At 40.1% G+C, this 9,505-nt stretch overlaps 1 non-coding gene across 1 annotated transcript; it reads right to left on the reverse strand.

The window, feature by feature from the left end:
• Positions 1–204: 204 nt before the first annotated feature.
• On the reverse strand, positions 205–277 carry Trnak-uuu (transfer RNA lysine (anticodon UUU)). The gene has a single exon. It is a non-coding gene; the product is annotated as a tRNA-Lys (tRNA).
• Between the last annotated feature and the right edge of the window lie 9,228 nt (positions 278–9,505).

Genomic DNA, 9,505 nt, shown 5'->3' on the forward strand with positions numbered 1-9,505 from the left:
ATATATCGCAAAATGAGAAGAACGTACCCAGGTCCATGATTTTCTTCCTTCTCTTCTTTTCTTTTCTGCAAGACTCCCACTCCCCCACCCCACCACTCCGGCCTACTGTCTCTTAATTATCCTTCACTACACGCAGGAAATACCGAACACCTGTTTTCTACGTCCGTGTTTCTCGGAGGTCGAAGAAAAATGCAAGGAAGGCGTCGCCCGAACAGGGACTTGAACCCTGGACCCTTAGGTTAAAAGCCTAATGCTCTACCGTCTGAGCTATCCGGGCAATGAATGAAGGCAGCGTAGTGGTGGTGGTGGTGGTGGTGGTGGTGGATGATGGTGGTAAAAAAGTAGTGCTGGTGGTGGTGGTGGTGATGGTATAGTAATGGTGGTGATGTTAGTAATGGTAGTAGTAGTAGTAGTAGTAGTAGTAGTAGTAGTAGTAGCAGCAATAGTAGTAGTAGTAATGTTAGCAATATTAATAGTAGTGGTAGCAACAGCAGCAGTATTCGTGCAATCGTCATCATCAAGGTGGTATTAGTAGTAGTAGTAATAGTAGTGGTGGTTTTGGTGGTGGCGGTTATGATGATGGTAGTAGTAGTAGTAGTAGTAGTAGTAGTAGTAGTAGTAGTAGTAGCAGAAGTAGTAGTGCTGGTGGCGATAGTAGTGGTAATATCATCATCATCAGCATCACCACCACTACCACTACCACCACCACCACGAATAATAAAAGTAAACACAGTAACACTTCCATAAGAGAATTAAGAACAAAACTAAAGAAGCTGAGCAACACATCCCTTGACTCCTGACCCTCCCCGTGCTCCAGCCCACCACCCAGCCCCGCCCCGCCCCGCCCCGGCCCCCGCCACCCCGACCCGCGCCTCCACAACACCAGAATAAGTTATCAGTATTTATGTCTCCTTCCCGGGTTCTTCCCCTCCATTATATTTTCGCTTCTTGCTCATACGGTGGCCATTTTTATGTACCAAATAAGAGAGAGAAAGATAGGTCGGTCCCCCTCGCCATGCATCATTGAGTCTTGCCAATGGGCGGTCACGTTGTTTTTTACTCACAGATATCCACAGTAAAGCTGATTTACGCACCGCATCCGATTCCTTGCCGCGCCGCCTCGTGCTCCCCGCGCCGCCTTTTCGCCCACCACCCACAGTAAAAACACGTGAAAATCGCTAGAAAATCGTTATATTTCTGCCCATACATGCCACTGGTCCTCTGTTTATGTAATTCAAGGTAATTTTGTGCAGTTCTCGCCGTCGCAGCGTAGCGGGTGAAGTCGTACCGAGGGTCGAGGTGGCGGCCTGTGTGGCGGCGTGTGGCGGGGTCAGTTACTGCTAATATACGACCAGTTTCCTGAAATTAGGAAACTTTGAAATGGTGAACCAACCCTCTATTTTTTTTTCCTCCCTCCTGATCTTAAAATATAAATAGCAGAAGCGTGATACATGGCCATGGATGTATTTACGAGTTATTTATCTAAGTTTAAGTTTTATTTAAGTTGAAAGTGGTGTTATTTTATTCGCATGAAGTTGATGGAGCCGAAATGACGTGTTTGGTAAGATTTACAACAATCGATTTTCTACTTATAAGTTACAGTGGTCATACATATATTTTTCTCTCCCGTTGAAAGAAATAGGAATACAAAACTCTTTCGATCTCTTATTCAGAAAACACACACACACACACACACACACACACACACACACACACACACACACACACACACACACACACACACACACACACACACACACACACACACACACACACACACACACATCAGATTTTGTGACGGAACTCTTGTATTTAATGTGGAGTGCTCAGGCAAAAGGAATAAACTGCAAATCTTCCTTTACTGAGTCACCTTGAAGTGTGAGAACAAGTATGGTGAGGCAGCTGCAGGAGGAGACACCAAACAGCTCACGTGCCCTGTACTGCCTAGTGTGGTTGTGATGTTTCGCTATAATGTTTGTCTGAGGTGTGTAAGAGTAAGTTGATTTCCGAGGTGGGACCGTAGTGAAGTTTGTGCTACATTTGTGTTATCGGGTTGTCTAGATTGTGGCTCTCTCTCTCTCTCTCTCTCTCTCTCTCTCTCTCTCTCTCTCTCTCTCTCTCTCTCTCTCTCTCTCTCTCTCTGTTGTTGTTGTTGTTTTTGCTGTTGTTCTTGTTGCTGTTGTTGTTGTTCTCCTTTATGTCTGTTATTTTTTGTTTTCTTTTTGATTTGCTTCTTTATTTACTTGTTTTTTTTTTATTTACGTGTGTTTGTTTATCTGTTATGTTTCTATTTACTTATTTGTATTTCTAAAGGATTGTTTTAACAGAAATTTAATTATCAATGTTATTTATATTATTATTATTATTATTATTATTATTATTATTATTATTATTATTATTTTTATTATTATTATTATTATTATTATTATTATTATTATTATTATTATTATTACTTTTATTATTATTATTATTATTATTATTATTATTATTATTATTATTATTATTATTATTGTTGTTACTACTACTACTACTACTACTACTACTACTACTACTACTACTACTACTACTACTACTACTACTTTTGCTACTACTATTGCTGCTGCTGCATCTGATACTACTCTTTACTGTATTATTTGTTTATTTACTTATCCACTTAGTGAACAATACACTTATCAAACACAATATGCCTGTGTACACGCAGACGACATATGACCCCACTGTGCAGTGAAACCACCAAGGCAGTGTCCGCGTCTTGCCGCGTCCTTGCAGCAGCCTTGGCGCGGCAGGCAGGCAGACAGGTTGTTGTGTCTGCGGCAGAGCGATCACTGTGATGTGCCGCCCTCAATGATATCGCCAGTAACACGACCACCACCACCACCACCACTACCACCACCACCACCACTACCACTGCTATTGTTACTGCGGTCACTACTTGTACTGTTGCTACTACTACTACTACTACTACTACTACTACTACTACTACTACTACATTCTTTAGTTTGAATGAGAAACGAAATTTTAGGAGGCGTCAGAGTCAAGCTGTGGAAGGTGACACACGTGAACCGCGGAGGTAGTGACGCACCGGTGAAGTTAATCAGCACGTCCTACTGGTAACGTACATCATGTCATGGCGGGAATGGACGGGTGCGATTCTGTTCATTTACTTATCCTGCAAACCACTAGTCTTCAGAGCTACTAGAACCTCTCTTTTTATATATTCTTTTTTATTTACCATTTATGTATTTTATTTGCTATTTATTTATTTTTTTTATTTATTTATTTATTTTTTTTTTTTATACGTGGGATTCGAACCAGGGCCATGCAAGGATTGGATCTCTTTTTCGCGTCCCATGAACCAGTCTTAAAGGTCTTGGCGTCTTATCTCGCCTACTCTTTACAGACTATAGTGGACGTTACTGAGCTTTGCGGGGGTGATACTTTAACAAGGATTCTACATCATCAATGGGAGAAACACGCATGAGGACTGACCAATCTCTATGGTCCTTCGAGACACTTCTTATTGAAGCCCGACGCTTCTCAAGATATGAGTAATGGTATTTTGCAGTTATGTTTTTAGTAACTCGCTTTTGCAATAACCACGATGTAAAAACTAGCGTCACTATCGGAATTAACATAAGAATATAAGAAGTAAGCGTTGCTGCAAAAAGTTATCAGCATGCCTACACGTGGCAGTCCCTGCATAAAATACACCTAAGTATTTTCACATATCGTCCTCATTCATAAATTTATTTAGTCTTTTTTTAAAGTCTCCTAATGACTTTGCATTAACATCCTGATTACTGAGTGTATTCCATTCACCTGCCACTCTATTTGAGAGCTAACTCCTTCCTGTCTCTATAAAAGCTCAGACAAATTTATAGATGAAAGTGATTGGTGGAAATAGGTATGTTTCACACAGGGACTGCCTCGTGTAGAACTGACGGCTTCTTGCTGTTTCCCTTATGTTCTGATGTTCTTAATTTGGAATACTATTATGACCGCTGCCCATGGTATCTTTGGACACCAAGAAGAACCAGCGTACAAATTTTAGAAATGGCAAACAGCCAAACACCACAAGGGAACTAATTAAACATATGCTGGAGAGACAACTAAGTTTTCTGGAACATGTGCTAAGGAAGAGAAAAATCTGTACGCATTACGGACAAAATAAAAAGAAGACCAAGAGGAAGACAGAGACAGAATTACTTGGACATACTACTTCAAGACATTCAATAACATCTATGTACTCGTATTACGGGGAAGATAGAGACATAAGTTCTTGGACATACTGCTTTAAGAAATTCAGTAACTAAAAACTCCAGGCCAAAATAATACAGCAAGCAGAAGACACATCCAGGTGGCGAGAACTGACTGTCAACGTCAGAAACACTGCACCTCGATAATGATGATGATTTTGACCGCTAGTCCCTTGATAAGACGAAATGGAAGACACTGAAGACACTGCTTGAACCTCCGCCGTTTTCTGTCATGATCGCAGTCCCGATAGAGAATGTATTGTTGCGTCAGCATGAGCAGTAGTCAGTCGTGCGCGGCAAATTAATTACGGGGCTTGTAACTTGTGAGGACCAGTGACTCATGCAAGACTCGAGGAAACAGACACCAGGGAATGAAGGAAATTAATTGCAGTGTTGCTGCCTGGATTACCTAACACTGGCTTAGGGCGAGAGGAAGCTGACTTTTTTGCTGGCTTAAGCCGAACGGTGGGTTCCTCAGGAGACGCAGCTTCACTGTGGCCAAGGTGAATGATGCGCAACTTAGAATCTTAACTTTATCCTGCCTTAAGACAAATGGTGGCTGCCTCAAGACTCTTTAACTTTATTGTGGCTTTGGGCAATGATAGAACCGTAACTTTATTCTGCCTTGCTCAGAACACGTAACTTTATTCAGACGTAAGAAAACGTGTGGCTCTCTCTGAGCACTGAACACTATTATGGCTAAAGGCGACTGATGGCTTGGATCTTAGCTTTATACTGGCTTACGTCATGTGGCTTTCTCAGAACACGTAACTTTATTCTGGCTTAAGACAACGTGCAGTTTTCTCTGAACACGTAATTTTACTATGGCTAAAGGCGACTGATGGCTTAGATCAGGGGTTCTCAGCCTGGGGTACAACATGTATCCACAATAGTACATTTACACTTTTCAAGGGGTACATCGGGTCACGGAATAACCACTACTGTGCAATACATGGTGTAGTAATCTGCAGTCAGATTGCACAATCTCGTTTTTTTTCCCCCCAGTTTCCTCATTTTAGTAAGCAAAACTTTCATCTAATTAAATCAAGAGTAGGGTGAATACCACTTGGTTTTCACTATTATGGAACTAACCGTGACTGCAATCTGTACCTTTAAGATTCTTATGCAGTCTACACATACAAATTTCATAATGCAATAAAATCAAAATATTACAATTCCATCTTTTTTATTATTAATCTATTTATGGGTACACAGGAACCTAAGAAAATGTCCAAGGAATACAGAGGAACAAAAACGTTGGGTATCCCTGGCTTAGATCCTTAGCTTTATAATGGCTTCAGACGACTGGTGGCTTTTTCATAACACCTAGAAATTATGAAAACAAGGTAAATTGTTCTGGAAAACAAACAAATCAAAGACAACTCAGAGGAAAGAGAGGTAGAAACAAGTCCAAAAACGTAAAATACGAAATACCTTAGTCAGCCAAAGAAAAATAAATAAAAATAGCATCAGACACGAAAAACAACGAACGATAATTAACTACTTAACAAAACCCACTCGTAAAGAAGAAAATATTAGATAATAATAAAAAAAAATACTTATGACATGGGAGAAGTACATAAATGATACAAAATAGAGTAACACATGACTGACTGGCGGGGGGAGGGGAAGAATGGAAGAATATGACCTGTGAGTGGTGGGAGGATGGGGGGAAGGGGCAGGGTGGCAGGCTCGTCCCATCCCTCACGCTCCATAAGGCAGGGTGACCGAGGCATAGGGGAGGGGAACAGGGTGATAGAGGGATTAGAAAGCAGGGAGACAGAGGCAAAATGACAGCAGGGTGACCGAGGCAGGGGAAAACAGGATGACAGACGCAGGAGGAGACAGGGTGATCGAGGCAGGGTGACAGAGGTAGGAGGCAGGGTGACAGGGACAGGGGGAGGCAGGATGACACAGACAGGGGATAGCAAGGATGACTAGAGCAGGGTAACTTAGACAGAGGAAAGGCAAACACACACCCATTGTTGATGCGTCGCTGGCAGAGAGATTATTGCAGCAAGGCGAGGGAGGTTGTGGGGGAATTGTTTCATCCTCACCACATTACTTACATCAAAATACAAAAATATATTGTTAATGTTTAAAAAGTAACAAGCATAGCACTTCGATATGATGGTGTGGGCAATCCTTAGATGTTAATTACGTTGCAATAAGTGTTTCGCAGTGTAAGAGTGCATGATGGAAGTGGTGGTAATGCTATAGCTTAAGTGAAAATTACATTACAATAAATATTTCGCATTTTAAGAGTGGTTGTGCTTGCCTCAGGTCCTACGAAGGAGGGGAGCGTCCGCGAACGTGTGTAACCAAGTGAAACACGTTGCCCGAAGCGCCTCACGTGTTGTATCAGCTAATCTGTGCTGTGTGCGAGGGGCGAGACGCGTCCCTAGCTTGACTAGCCGCCTCGCCCTCCATCGCACTGTGTATTCCACTCCGCAGTAAACACAAATAGATCAGTAAATAATACACTGTTTCAAGTCACATCAAAGACTGGTTGTGAGGGCTTTACCGCGTTGCTCTGTGAACTTGTCTCCTCTGGTACACGCCAGGCTCACAACCCATCCACCCATTCATGCACTCCCTGTCGCCAGTCTCGTCCTCTCCCCTTCCTTCCAGGACAGATCGACCAAAGCTGCATTTTATTTGTCAGTCCCAAAAATTTACTGTAAAATGTCTTTCCAGCGAAACGATGGTCGCTGGTTCTTCACCATCTTTCCCTTTCTTTTTTTTTTTCTTTTTTATGCACGTGACTGGCATGAAAGCATCCATCGGTATTACCTTGTTAGATTTTTTCTCTCATTATGACCACACACACACACACACACACACACACACACACACACACACACACACACTGTATCTATTTATCTATCTATCTATCTATCTGTCTATATATATATATATATATATATATATATATATATATATATATATATATATATATATATATATATATATATATATATATATATATACATACATATAGATAGATAGATAGATAGATAGATAGAGATAGATAAATAAATAGATACAGTGTGTATTTATCTATCTATCTATCTATCTATGTAATATATATATATATATATATATATATATATATATATATATATATATATATATATATATATATATATATATATATATTTTTTTTTTTTTTTTTTTTATGTAGGAAGGATACTGGCCAAGGGCAACAAAAATCTAATAAAAAAAATGCCCACTGAAATGCCAGTCCCTAAAAGGGTCAAAGCAGTGGTCAAAAATATATATATATATATAAATATATAAATATAAAATATATATATATATATATGTATATATATATATATATATATATATATATATATATATATATATATATATATATATATATATATATATATATATATATATATATATATTGTAAAGGTTCCGTCAGTTTGGTGTGAGCGTGGGCTGGCCGCCGGGTCCCTCCTTCCTGTCAGTCTGAAACAGTCACGACGCAGCGGAATTTTTCCAAAGCGTCAAGCTGCGAAATTAATATAAAATTCCGAGTGCGTAACAGCGGCAGAATGAAGATTAATATGATTAGGGCGATGTCTGAGACGTGGCCTATTGTTGTCAATGATATCGGAAAATTGAGAGACACCACACGGAATTCTGTGGCGAGGAAGGAGGAGCCTTGGTCCTTCCTGGCGGCGGCGGCGGCGGCGGTGTTGGAGGTGGTGGTGGTGGTGGAGGCTACTGGCTGGCACGCTAATCCTTGAAGTCCACCTACATTAAACTGGTGTCCCTTTAAAGCAGCAATTCTCAGTCAAGACAAATTTACCATCGGGGTGGGGGATAAAAACACATGACATGAGGTAAACACATCACACTAGAGAAGCGAATAGTAAATCTGTAACACGAGATGTTTTGATGGTTTGTCTGTTTTATAATTTAGAATTAAAGTAACGAAAGAACCAAAAACTCATCAGATTTGTGCCAGTTTCATCGTAGCTGTAAAAAAAAAAAAAATCTTAATAATAATAAATGTTTTCTACCTATTTTTTTTTTATTTGTTAATTTTCTTAATTATTTGTTATACGGGGGAGTAAGGAGGTAAACAGTGAAATGCGTCATGTTGGCTGATACAAGAGTAAGAATTTGTTTTAAGTACTTACTGTGCGTGAGTGCGTCTGTACGTGCGTGTGCGTGTATGCGTGCTTGTGGACATTAATTACCTATTTGTATGTTTATCGTATGAGATAGGCCTCTCTTGTTTCGTCTTACAATTTTTTTCTTTATTTTTTAACGTATGTGTATTCTTTACACACACACACACACACACTTCCTTTGATTTTACTTATTAATCTACTGTTAAAAAAAAAAAAAGCCACGTGTTCCTCTAAGTTTGTCACAGTGTCTCCATAACGCTGGATGTCTTTAGATGTGGACTCCTCACCAGTGTTGCAGGCTTCAGTGTGGGTCTCATGAAACACATTATTATTTTCTTGATCATCTCTTCAGTGACACATGTAGTCCACTTTTATATGTGCTTACAATGCATATATTCCTCCTTTTTATTTTTTCATGTGGTTCTCTGTTGTTTCTTACTATTACTTTCATATTTGTATTGTCCCTAAGCTGCTTCATTTAAGATGTTGCCTGGTCTGCAGTCCCACTCCGGTCTTCCATCACTTCTAAACTTGGCCACATGACACTTTTCTTAAGCTCTATCTGCCATATAGACTGCTCCCAACTAACAATTCATCCAAGTCTGTGTAATTTCCTGCAGCAACCTTCCTTCATAAATGTTCTTTTGTATTCCGATGCTCAGCAACCATTCATATAACTGCTTCCTGCAACATTTTCCTGTATCATGTTGCTGTGCTCAGCAGATCACACAAAGCAATGAGTGAGTGGTTGGTACAAGCTGCTGTGCTAAATAAAACACTGACAAATTAACATCTATTTTCAAAAGCCTTTGTGATATTATTGATTATGGTGCAGCTTGTCTGCAAAGCCAAATTAGTGTAATATATGTAAACATATTAGTTCCTATCACATAGTGCTGTTATGCTCCACTAGGCACATCAGGGAAGGTAGGTACTGATCTGAAGGTGGGATAAACTGGCTTGGAATTCATTCATTAGCAAGTGAACACTTGCCAGAACACTCACACAGAGGCCAAGGTGCTGAGGCCCAGGCCTGAGGGATTTCTGGTCAGCCTTGACTGTTGTGTCACTGCAGTGTTAAAGGGCAAACAAAAAAATAGC

This window comes from Scylla paramamosain, chromosome 24 (assembly GCF_035594125.1).
Source record: "Scylla paramamosain isolate STU-SP2022 chromosome 24, ASM3559412v1, whole genome shotgun sequence".
Classification (NCBI taxonomy): domain Eukaryota; kingdom Metazoa; phylum Arthropoda; class Malacostraca; order Decapoda; family Portunidae; genus Scylla; species Scylla paramamosain.